At 34.3% G+C, this 19,544-nt stretch overlaps 1 pseudogene; it reads left to right on the top strand.

Annotated features, from left to right (window-relative positions):
* The first annotated feature begins 955 nt into the window (after window positions 1–955).
* Window positions 956–14,271, top strand: LOC106444829 (annotated as a pseudogene).
* Window positions 14,272–19,544: the final 5,273 nt, after the last annotated feature.

Raw genomic sequence — 19,544 nt, forward strand, 5'->3', positions numbered from 1 at the left:
AATATTTAAAGACTATGGTTTTTATTTATGATATATTCCACGATTTTCCTTATGATGCAATACCTATTTAAAAAAAAAAAATCTTTCCCCTTTTAATGTAACTAAACATTTATAACTGATCACATTATGTATGCAATCAAAACTATATTTAATTAAAACCAACGGGATAATTTCTTGAATACACTTATTTTTATTGGTTAAAAAAATAAATGTACCAATTTTTTTTATGAAACTTAAATCATCATATTCCATCAACACTCATGTTTCAACATTTAAGGTTTTACCATAATTATTTAATACAAGCCTAAGAATTTACTAACTAAACAAACCCTAGACTATACAAACTCTAAACCCTTAAATATAAAAAAGTGTTAATTAATTTAACATATGATTATCTATTTATTTATTTATAATAATAAAGTTGAAGAGAAACGTTCGACATGCTGTCACCTCATCTCTCTTATCTCCATTTTGCGACACATGGCATGTTATGGAAGATTTCTTATTCTTTATGTATTATTAGGTCGTTTATTGCAAGTCTATGATGGGTTTATAAATTTTGTTTGAGCCCTTCCTACTTTTCATCGGTGTGGCCCGCTTAGGTTAGGGTATGTTGAGTTGCCTATTCTTCTTCGACGCCGAATGCTTTGTTATTTCGTATGTAAGCCATTGTCTCCAATCTTTACATGTAACGTCTTCTCCCTCTCTTAAACTTTTGCTTTAATTCCATCATTAAAGACTATTCCTCCTTTTCTCCCACTCTTTCTCATTTATTCAGGCTCGCAAACGGTGTGTAACAAATACAGCCTTGATCTATAAATAGGTCTTCAGGAATTGATGAATACCTACACCGTTCAGATATCTCCTCATGCCAATACTATCTTACGCATCAGTTTCAAATATGTTACCTTCTTATGTTCTTCTCGCCAACCTGAAAGCAGGTTGGTGCTCAAACATGGCAGAGGTCCGTCACCTCAGGTTATGGGGAGCTAGAAATGTCAGGAAAGGTGGAGAGCTCATGAGTGTGGACATGTTTCTTCTCGATGAGCAGGTAAATCCGACCACTTTATCTTTTCTTATGATTGCCAATTGCGTTTTCATAACCCTGAATGTGTAATTTTTTTTGTTTATTCTTGGCATGTAGTTTACGCGTATCCAAGGAACCACCAATGCAAGCCGCATCGACACTTTCCGACATCGTCTCAGTGAAAGTTCCATGTAGACGCTCAGTGGTTTCAACGTTACACGGAGTAACAATAATTTCCGACTCTCACCTCTGTCTCCATCAGCTTCACTGATGGAACGTCTTTCGAAGCAAAAACATACTCGAAAAAGGATATTTCCACTGAGATTTTCCAGTATGTATCTTTAACACTCCTCTTATAATGAGCAAGTATCTACTTTTTTGAATCCTTCACCTGTTAACTGTTTAACCTACCTGTGTTTTGGGTTAGACTTATTGTTCTTGATTATCCATTCATATAAGCTTTCGGGTTTTATCTTATTGGATTCATGGCATTATTGAATGGTACTGCTCTAGCAGCAATCTTGTGTTCTCGGATGCTTTATATTTATGTTTCTGTCAACTGAATTTGACATTTTTTGGTGTTTGATCTTAACAGGGAAATTGATAACATGTAGAAATTCATATCACAGATTACATATACCCTGCTTTTGATCAGGCAAGTGTTCCCATCTTTAAAAAAATGGCTCTCTCTCTTTTAAGATTGATATAAGTGGAAGCTTGATCTAGAGAAAGCATGGCTTTTTTTCTCTGTCATGAAAATTGGTTTATCAAATCATCTTTGTTTAACAGGACACTGGAAACTTGATCGTGGCTACTAAAACTTCTTTAGAGTCTTCACCATCAATGATTCGATGCTTTTGCTTAAAGGGTTTGACTCTGTTTCTCATACTTTGTCTCTGCTTTCGAATAATCTATACAGTACTTTGCAGGTACTATTGAGCATCCATTAATATGATCTGAAATCACGATTGTTCATTCTTCCATGATTGATGATACACTGTGTTTTGTAAACTCAGAGAGTTAGAGAATTAGCTAGCCACCCACATTTTCTGAGATACCCTACTCCAATCTCAAAGAAGAAGAACAACAACAAAAGGAAGAAGACGAAAAGAGTAAAGGGAAGAGGAAACACAAGTCTGATGCAGAGCTTAATGTAAAATCCTTGGTTGGAGATAAGAAGAGACTAAAAGAGCTAAAATCATGAACATGGCTACAAACGTTAATCGTCAGTCTTAAAAATCTCTTTTTTTTGCGTTTTCTATAGATTGGAGATTTAGTTAGAGACTTATCAATCAATAATACCAAAAGATTCATTTTTAAAGAGCACTGTAAGGAAGACAGAAGTAAAGATGATTTCTTGAGCGCACCACCATTAGACCTGATACACCTCCAATATTGGATCTTAGATTTTGAGACGATTATTTGCATTAGTAAACGAACACCTCTGAAGTTTTAAAATATGACTCTGCCATAGAATTGGGTAGCTATCAAAACTTAACATCCTTTTTGACAAGAACGATAATGAACATCCAAAGAGCTCTCATGTAATTTTGGTTAATCTATATCCTAAAATAATGTTTCCTGTATTTAAATTACAAGAATGATAAGCAAAACGGCTGTTCAGACACATACCATTTCAAAATTAATATAATATAAAAGTACAAAATTTCAAAGATAGATTAAGAACATTAAGAAAACAAAATTTTGACACCTCATTATCATTTTCTTTAAATTAATAAATTATCCTCAAAAATTTTATATTCTTCTTATTTATATCAAATTTTATTAAAACAACTAGCAATCCATTTTCTACTCAATATTTCATTTTCCTTCCACAAAATTGAAATCATTTTCTTTCAACAAATAAAATTTTAGTGAATTTACATAATATAATCCAAAATATTTGAAAATAATAAATAATTCCTTTATTATATTATTTTTACGTTTCATTAAACCAAATTTAACCAAAAAGTGACTTTTCACATTTTTTTAGTTGCCAAAATCAAGTTTAGATAAATTAATAAGAAAACAATAGTCGCAAATCACAACCAAGGATCAATCATAATCAAAACATAAATTTAAAAAGTTTTAAAACTAAAAAGCAACAATATATAACCAATAATTTTTAATGAAAATAAATATAATACAAAAATATAGAAATTTCAAAGATAAATAAAGAACATTAAGAAGAAAAAAAACCAGAGATATTTTTCTATGTTTTATTGAACTCATTCTAACAAATATAAGAAAGTATCTCATGTATTATTTTCTATTTTAGTAACAAAGCGAAAGCTCTGAGAAATTAATAAGCAACAAAACAGTGGAACCATAATCAATGATTATTACATAATCTAAACAAATATTTAGAAAATCAGTTAGAAATTATTATTTTTTTAAACAATAAAAGTTAGTAAAAGTAAATAATTTAATTTAAAATACATAAATTTTAAGAATATGTAATAATCATTGATTATAAATACAAAATATGTATAAAACAAATTAAAAATATTGTGCGAAGCATATATTTTTTTTAAATAATCACAAAAAATTGTGATATAAAGTGCAAAAATAAATTTTGAATCCAATCAAATATTTTAAATGTATCCACTTTCAGTTTTCAATGAACTAAGACAACCTCTAAATCGAAACTCATATATTAACAATATCTTTAAAAATAAAACACAATTGAAAACTACATAAAGATGAAATAAAGAGAATATAAATTAAATATAAAATACTTAAAAAAATACACATTATTCTCATTTCAGCTTCACTGTTGCGAAAAATGATCAATCAAATAAAACGATGATGTTGTGCTTCCGTTAATCAAATAAACACAACACTAATGAATTACAATAACTAAAGTGAAAAATGTGAGAATAAATGTTTGACAAAAAATAAAAAACAAATCACATCAATATATAAATAATTATCAAACAATAAAACTAATTTTATAATAATTTGAGGTATGAAGAAATCAAAAAATATTCCAAAAACACATATAAAAGTGATTTATGGGACTCTCGCATTTATGCATCGTAAGATCTTCCAAATTTGTCTCTGTTATTATCTGTGCGTATAATAGAACAAGTTTATGAAGTAGTTTCTTCCTAAGTTTCAAAAGTAGTTTCTTCTTTGATTATTGCGTAATCAACTTTTTTCTTCTAAAAACAACATGACAACGTTTTCTTATTTCATTTTTATAAACAAGAAAACTCATTAAAAAAAATCCCCATATATAAGAACATTCCTTTTGATTATTTGCATACAAGATTTATGGAGGAACATCTAGCTATTGACAAATATGGATGGTCTAACATGCATCAGATGTATCATGATAAACATTTTAAGCCATATCATAATGAACAATCCAAAAATTTGAACCAATGATTTGAAATAGCTACATATATGCATACAAATTAAAGTTTAAACAACATCCCGATTTGAATTCCAAAACCAAAACAAAAATGATTAATCAACTACTTTCTTACAACCTCTCGCACCAAAAAGACCTTCAAGACCGAATCTATGGCGAACACTCCAAGGCTTCATACATAGATCCACCACCCATCAATCTATCATTTCTTTATGGCTTTCATCTATTACTGGCAATCAAGGTAATTTAAATGACTCAACAACCAAAAGCATGGATTTCATGTTAACGTACCATGAGATTCACAATCATGACTCCACATTTCATACTCATGAGATTAGCCAATACATCATAAATGAACTGACATCCAGCAACAATAACATAACTGCTGATTTTTATTTTACTCTTCCATCACATACAACAACCCATACGCAACTACAATACTAGACATCCATCTTGTAATCGCAGATCTTGAGGGAACTATTAGGATTCCGATGACAACACAAGAAAACGGTACATGCACTATATGCTTCAAAAATTACAACTATGGAAACAATATATGCTCTCTTACTTGCGGTAATAATTTCCATTTTCACTGCATGAATGAATGGTTTTGAGGAACATAAGTTGTCCAGTATGCAGGAAAACACATGTATGATTTCAAACATTTTTACAATATAAAAAGGGGGTTTAAAATTTTTTTTAATTCATAATTGTGTTTTGTTTCCTTTAAGGTGTTTATTGATTCCATTGTCCCCAAGAATACACAGTTTTTAATAAGTTATTAGTGGTATTCCGGCGCTACGCGCCGGGTTCGTATGTTTTATTCTCTAATGAGTTTAAAATTGTTTGTAATCCTGGAATCACCAGTATCTATGGATAAGCTCCTGCATCGTATGTGTCTGTTCTTTTATCTGCTTCATATGATGTTGTTGGGAGATGTTACATTTTGATGGTCGATACGGGTTTCTAGAAAACATAGATTATGTTATTGTGTTTTGTAGTTGTTGGGTATTCTTTCTTTTCGTTGTTCATTAGGATATATAGTTGTTTTTACTAAATAGTAAATTAGCAATTTGTTTTAGGAGAGGTCGCGTTATGTAATTAATGTACTAAATCTTCAAAAGCATCTTAGTAGAAAAGGGAGATTTCTGTTTCTAAATTTCCAACGCTGGTCTTCATATTGTTTTGTTACTGATTTTTGAATTGTAAATTTACTATAATGAGATAATTATAGGTTTATTTTAGGTCAATAGATGTGTACTTCCATAGTTTTACAGTCGTATGGTTGTCGTGGTTGGAAATGCCGAGGAGAAAATGATAGGCTCTCGTACTATTTGAGTGTGTAGTGAAGAAGACAAATAGCATGTGGCAAAAAAGGATAAGTATTTATATCTTATACATTTTCTTTCGTTTGCTTCAGTTATGGCTGTTGTATTAGTGGTTAGTGGTAATTGTTTTAATTTTCCTCAATATAGAAGCGAATTGCATGTGGATTTTGGAGCTTAGATTGCAGGCGATTTGGGTTGACTGATGAAGGAGGTGATAGGGCACAAAAACATATTTATTTATTTGGGCTAAATTTGGGGTAATTCTCCATTTGAAGCTCGATGTTATGTTTCATGTAAATGTATTTTAAGCCGTAGTTATTTTGTTGAATTACTATGTAACTATTTTTTTTTGTTTCCACTCATTTTTTCATGTCTATTAACGTGGTTTGTTTTTTTTGTCACACTTGTTGTTGTATTTAGTAATTTTTGGTGTAATGTTTTAGATTAGTGGTTGGCCGTATTTCGTATTTGTGTAATGAAATTTATCTTATGTCAGTAAGTTGTGATAATATTTGTGTCTCTCTTCTTTAAGTTAATCATTAAGGCTGAATTCCAATCAACTCAACCAATATGTTGATAAACCAGATGTTTTTATGGGGATCCGTTTAGGATGAAACGGTTTCGTTGTGGACGTTATGCATTTCATGTAAATGATCATTGATGTATAATTCCTTACCAAATGGATTATGTTACTTTTTAATGTGTTTGAAATGACTTAGGTCAAATTGATAGACTATATATTTGCTTGATCATCAAGAAATCAGAAGATAGGTTCTCGTTTTAATAAATTTGGTGGCTCCATTTTGGTTTTAATAAATCACGTCCTCTCTAGTTTGTTAACTAAGAAGGAAGAGTTTTAAAATTCAATTTTATTGGAACTGCTTGTGTTTGCTTGTGAAGTAATTTATCGATGAGAAGCTGAGTTTGTACTTTCATTTTTTCAAGGCGTCCGTGTCTGGATTTGGTCCAATAGGTTTCTCATTTACCAAGTCAGCAAAAAAAAAGAACAAGAAAAAAAGACATTTGATTCATAGCCAAGCGAAGAAGAAAACTATATTCTAAAATCTCATTTGGTTGAAAGGAAAATTAAAAAAGCTATCAAAATCAGTTGTTAAATGCAAATTATCATTTAACTCTCACCTAAGATCTATTCCATTGTGTTTATCACCATTCCAACAACTCAAGAAACAAAATTTTCGAGAAACTCTCGAACAATATCACAAAAGTAAAAAAAAAGTCACAAAAGATGATTTCAACAAATCAGTGAATAAGTTAATAACCTAATTATTTCAGTAACAAAACTCAAACACACAAAAATAAATATATTCCAAAGGCTTCCACCCTGCTTGATTGCATACTAAACCAGCCTAGAATCAAATCTTGAGAGACCATTCACTTTGAAAATACTTGTAACCGTTTTAGACACAGGGTATGAACAATTATGCAATGATTGTGAATGACTCATTATTTTGTTCATTGTTGTCTAGACTCAGACCGTGTCTTGGAATATGTCCAAAGGAAAAAATATAATTCCATCTTATACTAAATACACCAAATTTTCACGGTCTTGAACTTCACCTTTTGCTTATAAGTTCCTGAATACCTGACTTCAAAAGTTCATGAACCCTATAAATCTTTACCAGTCAAAATTTGTATCTTGGAAATATCTCACAGTTATGACAGATTCGATATTCTTTTGGATCACCCACCCAATTCTTCCTGAAAAATTAATAGGCAAGATAACTATTGTGCCATCACAGCTTGTATCTAAAACTGAATGAAGCTAAAAACATAAAAGTACCAGACAATCAGCTTTCTTTATATGAGGAAAAGTTTTGCCTCCAATATGTACTACCCACAGAAGCCAGAGTATATCTTTGAGACCTTGCAGATCTATATGATCTATATCCTCACAGATAGCAAGCTCCTCCTGGACATATGGATAGCTGTTAAAGAAAAATCAAATATTTGGTGATGAAAATGAATTTAGAATATTATGCAACCATTGAGTGGGATCATCAGTTGATTATAGAATGTTTCTTATAGGAGACAGAGGCTAGAGTACAGTTCTTCTCTTGCGAGGTAAGTGTCAATGCTGCATAGAAAATGAATCAATTATCAGTAAGCTTCTCTTGTTAGTTCATTTATCATTATGCTAACTGTCTCGGGGAACTTCTCTATTTGCCATCTCCCCTATAAAAGCCTTAAGGTTTGCACTAATGTTTCTAACGATCTTCATATCTATAAACTGAGCTACCAAAGGTTTCTCAGCAAGATAAGCAACTAAACCAGTTAAACAGTTTTGTTGTGACCGGACTCTAACCCAATAGCAATATAGATAATTGTAAGACACTAAATCTAGAGCAAAAGTAAATGCAGATTAAAAATCCATATGAGTAATAAGGAAATAATGGTCGTGTAACCGTTACCTTTTTAGTTTATGCATATCACCGAACCAATTAAGATACAAATTACTTCATGTTCTTTCCACCACCCAACCTCCATCGGTCATCTCGGCGCGGTCCATCGGCGGCGGTTTGAGCCGAGAGGAAAACATAAAATGGGAGCTCTTAACCTCTCAAAAACAGGGCCTTCACTGAAACGGTCTCTAAAATTGTTGAGGCGTTCGCACTCTCAGATCCTTGCATAAGCATTAAAATATTACACAATCAGAATAACTGGTATCCTCAAAAGGATTAACAGAATACGGCAGTGATCACCTTCTCTCCCGTGAGTAGCATGTCAACACCCATCAGATCGTCGCCTCTCTTCACATTCCTAGCCTCAGAAGACGGATATCATTTGTGTTTGAACAGCGGTCAGCTTTCAAATCAGAGTGAAGGAATACGCCATTGTTGGAGTTGGTAATTAGCAGAGAATTTCCTTCTCGATTTCGTAAAGGTGGACCTGTTCATCGCTGGAAGCATGCAAATTTATTGGAGAGCTTCCGACTTATGTATGAAGATGCTAAGCTCGATTAAATGCTTTAGAGTGGGATGAAGCTTGTAAATGCTCGGATTAAAGGAGAAAATAAATGAAAACTGAAAGTGTTACATGAAGTTCTTCGGAAGCTTCATCTGAAAGAAAACGACGGCTTTGATCTCATAATATGTTCAAACCTACAATACATTGGGCCTGAACACACTAACAGAATATAAGCCCAAATATAAAACACGGTATGATATAAACAAAAACTGATTGGCCCGTCAAAAATCTGTGTACGGAAAACGTTTATGAAGAACTAGGTTAAGATCCGCGTCTTGCGCGGGACGAACATTATATATACTATTTTTATGTATTATATGTTCTTTAATATATTTATAAAATAATAAATATATATTGAATAATTAAAAATTCAGTAACTATTACATATATAATTAAATTTATGTGAACACATAAATACATTTCATTAATCCAAACAATTACTTTTTCTATTTTATATTGTATATAATTAAATTTAATTAATGTTAACATATATAGTATGTATTTTTAGTATTGATATATATTAAATGATGATTTCTACTCATATGATTATTTTATCATTTGTATTTTTTATAACAAAAACTTTAAATAACTGATAAAAAAATTTTAATTGTGTTATTAATAGTTTTAGTAATTTTTAAAAAATTAAGCTAAGTTTAAAATTTAAATATTAAATTGTCAATATTTTTTCAATAACTTTTACCAAGATATTTGTTAAAAGCAAATTTCGAAATTAAAATATTTATATATTTTAGATGGTATATAGTTTAATTTTAATATATATATATATATATATATATCTTTTACACTTAATATTTATTAAATGAGACTTCTTACTTATATAATTTTGTAATCATTTATATTTTATCATAACAAAAACCTTTGAACCATGGATCGCAAAAAATTGAATGTGAGACTTTTAATAGTTATACTAATTTATAGTCGTTTAAGAAAATCAAAATATAACATATACAAAAAAATTTAAATTTTTATTACATGGTTAATGTAGTTGTTTAATTTATTTTATTAATTTAAAGTAAACAAATATGATAGAGAATACACTAATTTTTATCACATCTTTATTATTCAAAATCATTAATTTTCATATATATATTAGCCATATTAGGCATTTCTGTAATTTTTATTTAAAGAAAGAATGAAAATCATTAATAACGAATTTATGGTTAGTTTATAAAAAACTTATTATATATTTAGATGGACCAACATATTTTTCTAAGGATTCTAAGACTCATTGTGGTAATGACACATGGCTACCTCAAATATTGTAATGCTTCTCTTTTAATATATAGGGGATTGGGAGAAGCCACATGTCCAAAAAAAACCCTCTCCTCTTCGATGATGGGGGCAACATTAGGAGAGATGACTTTATTGTTATAGATAGATAGATACTTAGCTTCAACCATATTTGCCTAACGACAAATCACAAACATAAAAATGACCACATTTCGACACAAAATATATCAACTCAAAATAATACCTTAAAAAACAAAATATATTTACAAAAGAAATACAACAAACAAAAACATAAAAATGTAGACAACCCGCATAGCGCGGACACACCACTAGTTATTCTTTGAGTTTTTTTTTTACAATGTATCGTAATTTTTTTGAAAATTAACAATGTATCGTAATAATTTATAATGTACCGTAATTTTCACAGCAGATTGATGAAAAATGGTCTTAAACGTGGTCCCTTGACCCTAATGTTGCTTAATTAATGCGTGTTCGATTTCGTTTTTTTTTCGTGTACTTGTTTGGTGGCGTCATTTTAGAGGAGAAAACCAAAAGATATAGTACCAAAAGGATAAGAAAATCCAAAATAGGTTCTTGGACAGTCTTATAAATTGGGACAATGATACATTGTGTTGTCATTTCGTTTGTAACAATCCAAATTTTTAAAGTCTTAATGCTTATTGGGTGGAAAGAAGAAAGCTAGCAAAAATATATATGAAAAAGCGCAAACGACAGAATTCTCCAACATGCATCGTTGCAAAAGGAAAAAATATAGATGCAAATGCTCCAACGCGGAGATAAATTATTGAAACGAAAGGTGTATATATTTTTTTATCGTTTACGTATATAACATATGGTGTTTCGTATATTGTCCAAATTTTAGTGGGAACCAAGGGGAATATATTGGGCCAATAATGAGCCACGAAATCGGTAGCAAGTTTATCCCCATATGATCAATCCTCGTTGATGTTCGACTAGACGCCTTATTTGTCTTTGTCGTTTATTTATAAGTTTTTGTTTGTTCATTTAGGATTGGCGTATTAAAACTGAGTTAAATTAACCTCAAATATATAACATAAATATATAACAAATTTTAATCCCTCAATGGGAATCTTACATCAATATGCAGGAGATTATTCGTTATAAATGTTTATTGGTAAGGATAAGTTATGTATGTATTCATGCCATCAAAAGTGGTTATGGTTAATCTAGCATATCATTGTTGTAAATTTGTTATAGTAATTCTTGTATCCGCTTTAATGTGAATGATGATGTTAGAAAAGGATTACCAAAAAAAAGATGTTAGAAAAGGTTATAGAACTACACAAAGATGTCTATAACAAAAGTGTGGATATAATCACTACAAGAAAAAGTCTCTATGCCGACAGTAAAATTTATTGGGAATTCGTCGGAGTTCATGATTTCCGAGACGTTTCCGACAATCAATAATTGGTCGGAGTTTGAGCATCGGAAAATGACGTTCATTGTCAGTTTGTTGGAAACTTAGCGATGAAATTCTTCTCTCGGATTAATCTCGAAAATGGTTGTCGGAAAGAGACGAGGCGTTTCCGACTATGTTATCATCGACAAACAGTGTTGTCAAAATGTTGACGGTGATCTCCGAGAACTTGCCGACAAATCCAAAAAAAAAAATCAAAAAGTTATATATCGGAGCCGAGCCGAAGCCTAGCTCAACTAAACCACACCAAAGTCCCGGTTTAGTTTCCTAACCATGACTGTGGCAACATATACATGTGTATATATATGTTAAAAAAAAACATGTGTGTATAACTATATATAATACTAATACATATATACCACCCTTATTGGAGATTAGAAGCGGTTTACAAAATTGGAATTTAAAAAACCAAGACAAAACCGGATACAAGACCTTAGCCACCAAAGAAGAAAATGTCGTCGTCCACCAGATCTGCCATCGTGAAGCTCTAGCCGACGCCGGAATCAACGCTGCTACAATCCTGGTGAGGAGAATAGTTCGTGGTGGAGGAGACAATTTTGCAAGCCAACCCATTCCTACAACAGAGCCGCCGGTTTCCTCCATCAACAAACATCCCCAAACCCGTCAGATCTGCCAAACAAATTTATGTTTCTGTTGAGAGTTGATTCCTTGAGTAAGTCCTGCAAGTGAAGAAGATGAATCAGTCAGAATAAGAACAACGAAATAAGACGAAGAGAATCAAGTTGTAAGTGGAAGAAGAAGAAGACACAAGTCCGAACAACAAAACAGAGAAACAAAAACAGAGAAAAAGAGAGTCGAGAGTAAGAACGAGAAGAGATACAAACCTGAGCTAAAATACAACAGTTTCCATATAGAAACTTATTGGAGAAGGGAGATTTAAGAAATGAATGAACTCGAAAGCCAACGAAACTATCACATACCGAGAAATTAGTGGCACCGATTGTCATCGATCTCGTCTCGGAAACTATTACGATGGTTTACCGTCAAATTCTTTGGCAAATTTTTGACAGTTCTCGGAAACTTTTTCTTTTATACCCACAAAATTTCGACAATATGAACCGACATAATTTCGACAAGGTCTGTTCATCGGAATTTACCGAGAACTTTCTGATACAATTGATATTTTTTCGGCAATTTCTCACAAAAACCAAGTAAATCTACTGATAATTCACTTTCTCATAAACTTTTGTGGGAGTTGGCGTTGTTTTCTTGTAGTTGTAGTGTATACATATACGAGAAAACTTACTGATCCTCGTTTACTAATACTATTAGCAATATTATTGTTCACGTATGCACGAGCATAATTATCAGTTGCATTGATAAAGTCATAAACTATATCGATTAACAAAAAACTTATAGTACCTTAATATAAATAAGGTAAAATGACGAATAATGATCCAATGATTGGTCATGTCCACTGTGGCTGTACGGAAGTTTCCTATGCCACCGTGTCATTCTTTTCTAGCCAGCAAATGACTCAAGTGAATCAATATATACACTCCGCTGCATGAATTTAAATTTTTAAAACTAAAATTAATTTCATTAATCATGTAACAAAAACATCAATATTCATATATGATAGTACTATACAATACGTAAAATTATCATAGATCAAGAGTAGAGCCAACAATATTTCTGAAACTTTTCATTCTTTAATCCGACCTAGATTACTTTAAAAAATATTAACTACATATTTTAGTTGTTCAAGCGCATATATCATATATATATATATATAAGTACGTATATGTATAATTGTTCGCTTTATAATATGACAACGACAATAATATTTAACCAATACCATTTTAGACAATTTAAATATACAAAAATCGATTGAAATTGTTTTTTTTTTTTTTTTTGCATATTATTTCTAAATCAGAGGAAAAAACCAACAAGAGCACATTATCATTTTCTTTTCAGGACCATTTCTCTTTCTTTTCTTTTTTTTTGTGTAAATTTGGACGTCTCACTACCATTTGTCTATCTATTCATCCACTTGTCATTTAAACCCTAACACACACATAAATACATGATCATAGATTCTCACATCCCACAACTTAAAAAAAACATGTTCTTTCCCACAAACCCCTCACCGTCGCCGCCTCGCAGCAACCACTACAACCGCAAACGTAGAATGCCATAAACAAGTCCGTTCATGGCGGCTCCTTTGCACCATCGTCCAAGTTCTCATACCCTCTTGCTACTGCACGCTCGTAGATCCAAATGATAATCAAGAAGACAAATCCCACCACCAAATCAAACCACGAACCTCTTCCACTACCACACAAGTCTCCTCTTTCACCGGAACAATCTTTGGTTTCCGCCGTGGCAAAGTAAACTTTTGCATCCAAGCAACGAACTCCAAAACCCTAAATCCAATAATTATCCTCTTAGAGCTCACCGTCCCAACCGAGGTATTAGCCCATGAAATGCAAGGAGGCGTGCTAATTAATAATCGCTCTTGATTCAAACAATAACGAGGGATATCATTCACATCATTATTCTTCTTCTTTTTCTCTTCTTACAACACCTTTATGGAACATGTATTGCAATGGTCGGAGAGTCGGTTTCGCCATCAAAAGAGAGCCTTCAAAATCCGAGCTAGCCGCCTTGAAGGTGCTTACTCCGGTGACTGAAGGAGCCGGAGTTGTTAATGGAGAAGAGATTAACCGAGATAAGAGTGATCATATGATGTACCTAAGAGCGAGTTTCAAACGAGTTTTTGGATCGTTAATTTAATTCGGAATCCTTTCATCTCATAGATCCACCATGTGGGATTATCGGACAAGAACTAAGTATCTTCTTTTTTAGATCGTCACACTGTTGAGATGAGATCACTATGTGAAGAGAAGACATGAGGAGTTGAGTATGATGGAGAAGAACGAGATTGGGTGAGGCGTCCGTACAGGCTGTACTTTGGCCGTACACTCTTGGGCGAGTAACTTCGACCACGGTTAAACCAAAGTTACTCATGTAACTTTGGATGATAAAGGAAAGCTCGTTCACTCCTCTTAGGGATCAGACCGTTGAGATAAGGATAAGGGAGCATAAGACAGGCTGTAAAGGGCTGGATAAAAGAAAAAGGTGCTTTATATCTAAGGAAGAAGATCATTGGATAGTTTGAACTAAAGCAAGACATTATCCTTTGTAATAGTGTCCATTCTGAAACCCTCATCCCTTTATTGTCTCTCTATATATATTGTACTCTCTGATCATTAATATAATCATCAAGTTCTGAGTTTCTCTCTCTAAGTTTATACTCTCTTAATCATGATTCTAAACTAATCTCACCATAATCTCTCATTCTGTGTTCTAATTTTCTCTAAATCATTTTATTCTCTTAATCTAATATGGTATCAGAGCCAGGTTGCTCATTTCCTGGTTTCTAATCTCATTATTCTTTAGCTTCATATCATTACAAGTTCGTTCTTAAGCATTCGAGATGGAAGAAAGCAAGAGCAAGGCTCTTTCGGTGGCTGTTACGTTGAAAGGTGGTACCAACTACCTGTTGTGGTCTCCCTTGGTGAAAGCGGCTGCTGGGAGCAAGGGTTTATGGAGCCACATCTCAGATGGAGCCCCGAGACCTGTTGCTAAGGAAGGAGAAGGTGGCCAAGAGCTGATGGTGGTAGATCAAGAGAAGTGGGATCAAGATGACTTGAAGGTGCTTACGGTGCTACATGGGTCGCTTGAAGCCTCAATCTTGGAAGCCTACAGCTACTGTGAGACGCCAAAGAACATGTGGGATACTATCCAAAAGGTCTATGGTAACACATCAAATCTGAGCCGTGTGTTTGAGTTGGAGAGATCGATCAATACACTTGTGCAAGAAGAGGTGGAGTTTACTAAACACTTGGGAAAGTTCAGAGCCTTATGGTCTGAGCTAGAGATGTTGAGGCCTAACACCAATGATCAAGACGTTCTCATGGAGAGGAGAGAGCAGGATCAAGTGTTTGGATTGTTGCTCACCTTGAATCCGGTCTTTAACGATCTCATCAAGCATATTTTGAGATCACCTAAGCTCCCCTCCCTTGAAGACGTGTGTGCTCAGATACAAAAAGAGGAAGGATCAGTTGGGCTGTTTGGAGGAAAGGGGGAGCTCACTCTTGCGAACCAAGCTGATGCTATCCAAGCAAACAAGGCGGCTTACAAGACTAAAGATGGGAAGTTTGGAGGGAAGTGCGATCATTACAAGAAGCAGGGCTATAAGAGGAGCCAATGCTGGATCCTACACCCCTATCTCAAGCCGGCCAAGTTTATGAGGGATAGAGAGGCAAGGGCGCATCTGTCTGATGGAGCTAATGAAGCTGGTACATCCGGAGCTGGACAGGCAACGCGAGAAGGTGAAGGGAAGGCTTTAACTACTCAACACACTCCGGGGAAGGGCATGGACAGTGAGATAATAAGGAGATCAGACATTGATACTCTTATCAAAGCCCTCAAGGAGAATGGTAACTGTATTAAAACTCCTCTTGGATACTCTCTTGCTGCATCTTACATAGATTGAACTAATGGTTATCTAAGTCATGGTATTGAAACTAATGATGCATCTAGATATCTAAACAGCTTGAATGATTTGCCTAGAACCTTTGCTGCTAAAAATGTGATAAAACCTTTGATTGTGGATTCTGGTGCATCTCATCACATGATTAGTGACACTAGTCTAATTAAAGACATAGAACCTGCTTGTGAAAATGTGATGATTGCTAATGGTGATATAGTAGCAATTAAAGGAATAGGAAATCTAAATCTGTTTGATAAAGAGTGTAAAGCATTCTATATGCCTGAATTCACATCAAATTTATTATCTGTTAAAAGATATAGTACTGATTTACATTGCAATGTTATCTTTAGTCCTAATGATGTGAAGTTTCAGGATATTGATACCAGAAAGATGATTGGCAAGGGAGTTACTAAAGGAGAGCTTTATATGCTAGAAGACATAGCTCTCATTTCCAATTCAAGTTGCTCATTTAGTTCTATCTCTAGTTTGAATAATGATGCATTATGGCATGCTAGATTAGGCCATCCACATGTTAGAGCTTTAAGCTTAATGTTACCAGGTGTCATGTTTAAAAATAATGAGTGTGAGGCATATATTTTAGGCAATCATTGTAAGACTGTCTTTAAAAATTCAACTACTATCTATGAGAAATGCTTTGATCTTGTGCATTCAGATGTTTGGACTGCTCCTTGCTTGTCTAGGGAAAATTATAAATACTTTGTCACATTCATTGATGAAAAATCCAAATACACCTAGATAACTCTCATTAAAACTAAAGATAGAGTTCTTGAAGCATTAAAAAACTTTCAACTTATGTATCTAACCATTATAATGCCAAGCTTAAGTGTTTCAGATCAGATAATGGTGGAGAATACACAAGCAATGCATTCAAGCAACATCTAGCTCTACTTGGAATCCTACATCAAACCAGCTGCCCTTACACTCCACAACAAAATGGTGTGGCTGAGAGAAATAATAGACATCTAATGGAGGTGGCGAGATCAATGATGTTTCAAACCAATGTTCCAAAGAGATTTTGGAGTGATGCTGTGATATCTCCTTGCTACTTGATCAACCAGATACCTACAAGAATCTTAGATGATCAATCACCATTTGAAGTGCTGAATAAGATCAAGCCATCATGAAGTCATCTGAGAGTGTTTGGGAGCATATGTTATGTGCTGGTTCTGGGAGATATGAGGAACAAGTTGGAGCCTAAGAGTACTAAAGCAATGTTCGTGGGCTACTCAACAACACATAGAGGGTACAAGTGTTTTGATCCGCAAACAAGAAGGCTATTAGTATCAAGAAACGTGAAGTTCATAGAAGCTAAAGGTTACTATGAAGAAAGGAGCTGGGAAGATCTGGAGGATCTAGCTCAATCATCTGATAAGGCAGCCAGCCTTAGGATGATATTGGACGGTCTTGAGATCAATACAACCTAGGATCCAAAAAGGCGAGAAGTACCAGTTCGTAATGAAGCTGAAGACACATCCATGTTGATCATGAAGGGGGAAACAAGTCTGATACAGCTCATGAGAATGAAAGAAGCTCAAGTCTTGATCAAAATGTGATGCATAATGAAGATGCGGCTGAAGAAAGAGATCAGAATGAGGTTCAACCTGAAGAAGGAGAAGAGGTACAAAGAGAAGCAGCTGTAGAACCTGAAGTGGTGAGTGAATCACTTGTGGAGACCGTGCCATTGAGAAGAAGCATGAGAGTAAAGAAGGATCCATCTAACTGGGCCAATACCAGAGTCTACTACAATGCTCAAGTCGTTACACATCCCAGCCAAGCTGTCTGTTCATTTGTCGAGTTTCCAAACGAGCATTGCGCTTTCATGATCAGTTTGGACAAAAGCTACATACCAAGAACGTATGAGGAGGCAATGAAAGATAGAGAATGGAGAGAATATGTAGATGATAAGGCTGATGCTATGATTAAGAATGGAACTTGGTATGAGAGTGAGGTGCCTAAAGAGAAGAAGGCAGTATCATGTAAATTGATATTTACAATCAAGTATCTACCTGATGGGACAATTGATAGAAAGAAGACAAGGCTTGTGGCTAGAGGATTTACTCAAACCTATGGAGAGGATTACATTGATACATTTGCACATGTGGTTAAACTTCACACCATCAGGATCATACTGTCCATTGCAACCAACCATGGATGGGACCTGTGGCAGATGGATGTGAAGAATGCATTCCTCCAAGGAGAGCTTGAAGATGAAGTGTACATGCATCCTCCTCTGGGTCTTGAGAGTATGGTGAAGCCAGGGAACGTTTTAAGACTCAAGAAGGCCATCTATGGACAGAAGTAATCACCTAGAGCATGATACCACAAGCCGAGTACAACGTTGAATGGAAGAGGCTTTCGGAAGTCTGAATTGGATCATACTCTCTTCACCTTAATCACACCATCAGGTATCATATGTCTATTGGTCTATGTTGATGACATTATCATTACTGGTAGTGATAAGGTTGGGATACAAGAGACCAAAGACTATCTTAAATCTGTGTTTGAAATTAAAAATTTAGGAGAGATGAAGTACTTTCTTGGAATTGAGATTTGTAGATCCAAGGAAGGCTTATTCATGTCCCAAAGGAAATATACACTTGATCATTTGAAAGATGCATGTAAAATTGGAGGGCAAATCGCCAAAATGCCAATGGAGGATGGGTACAAAGTACCAAGAGAAGGGGAGCTTGAAGACAGCAAACCGTTCCATGATCCTAAGCTTTATAGAAAGCTAGTGGGTAAGCTAATCTACTTAACTATCACACGGCCTGATATCTGCTTTGATGTGAATCAGGTGAGTCAACACATGCAAGCTCCAAAGGATCATCATTGGAGGATGGTGGATAGAGTCCTAAGCTACCTCAACGGATCACCAGGCCAAGAAATATGGATGGGGTGCAATGGGAGCACAGAAGTGGTTGGCCATTGTGATGCAGATTGGGCTGGAGATAGAGCATACAGAAGATCTATAACCGGCTACTGCACCTTCATTGGAGGAAACCTTGTGACTTGGAAGAGCAAGAAGCAAAAGGTGATCTCATGTTCTAGTGCTGAAGCTGAGTATAAGGCAATGTTGAAGCTCACCAACGAGTTAATGTGGATCAAAGGGATCTTGAAGCACATTGAGATTGAGTAAACTACACCAATGACAATGCATTGTGATAACCAAGCAGCAATTCACATTGCCTCCAACTCAGTGTTCTATGAGAGAACCAATCATATTGAAGTGGATTGTCACAAGGTGAGGCAGATGATAGTCTTGGGAGAGATCTTGCCATATGCTACACAAGGAGTGAAGATCAGTTGGCTGTTGTGTTTACTAAAGCCGCAAGGATGAAGACAATAGAGTCCATCTACATCAGGTTGGGACTCATTGATCTCTCTTCCAAGAACTAAGCCCCTTTGTCATGAGGTCTTTACTCTTTTTCCCTCATCAAGGTTTTGTCCCAATGGGTTTTTCTTGGTGAGGTTTTTAATGAGGAAGGTCTCATGGTTTTCAAGCTTAGTCTTTCACAAAGCTAAGCTTGAGGGGGAATGTTGAGATGAGATCAATATGTGAAGAGAAGACATGAGGAGTT

This window comes from Brassica napus, chromosome C3 (genome assembly GCF_020379485.1).
Source record: "Brassica napus cultivar Da-Ae chromosome C3, Da-Ae, whole genome shotgun sequence".
NCBI lineage: Eukaryota > Viridiplantae > Streptophyta > Magnoliopsida > Brassicales > Brassicaceae > Brassica > Brassica napus.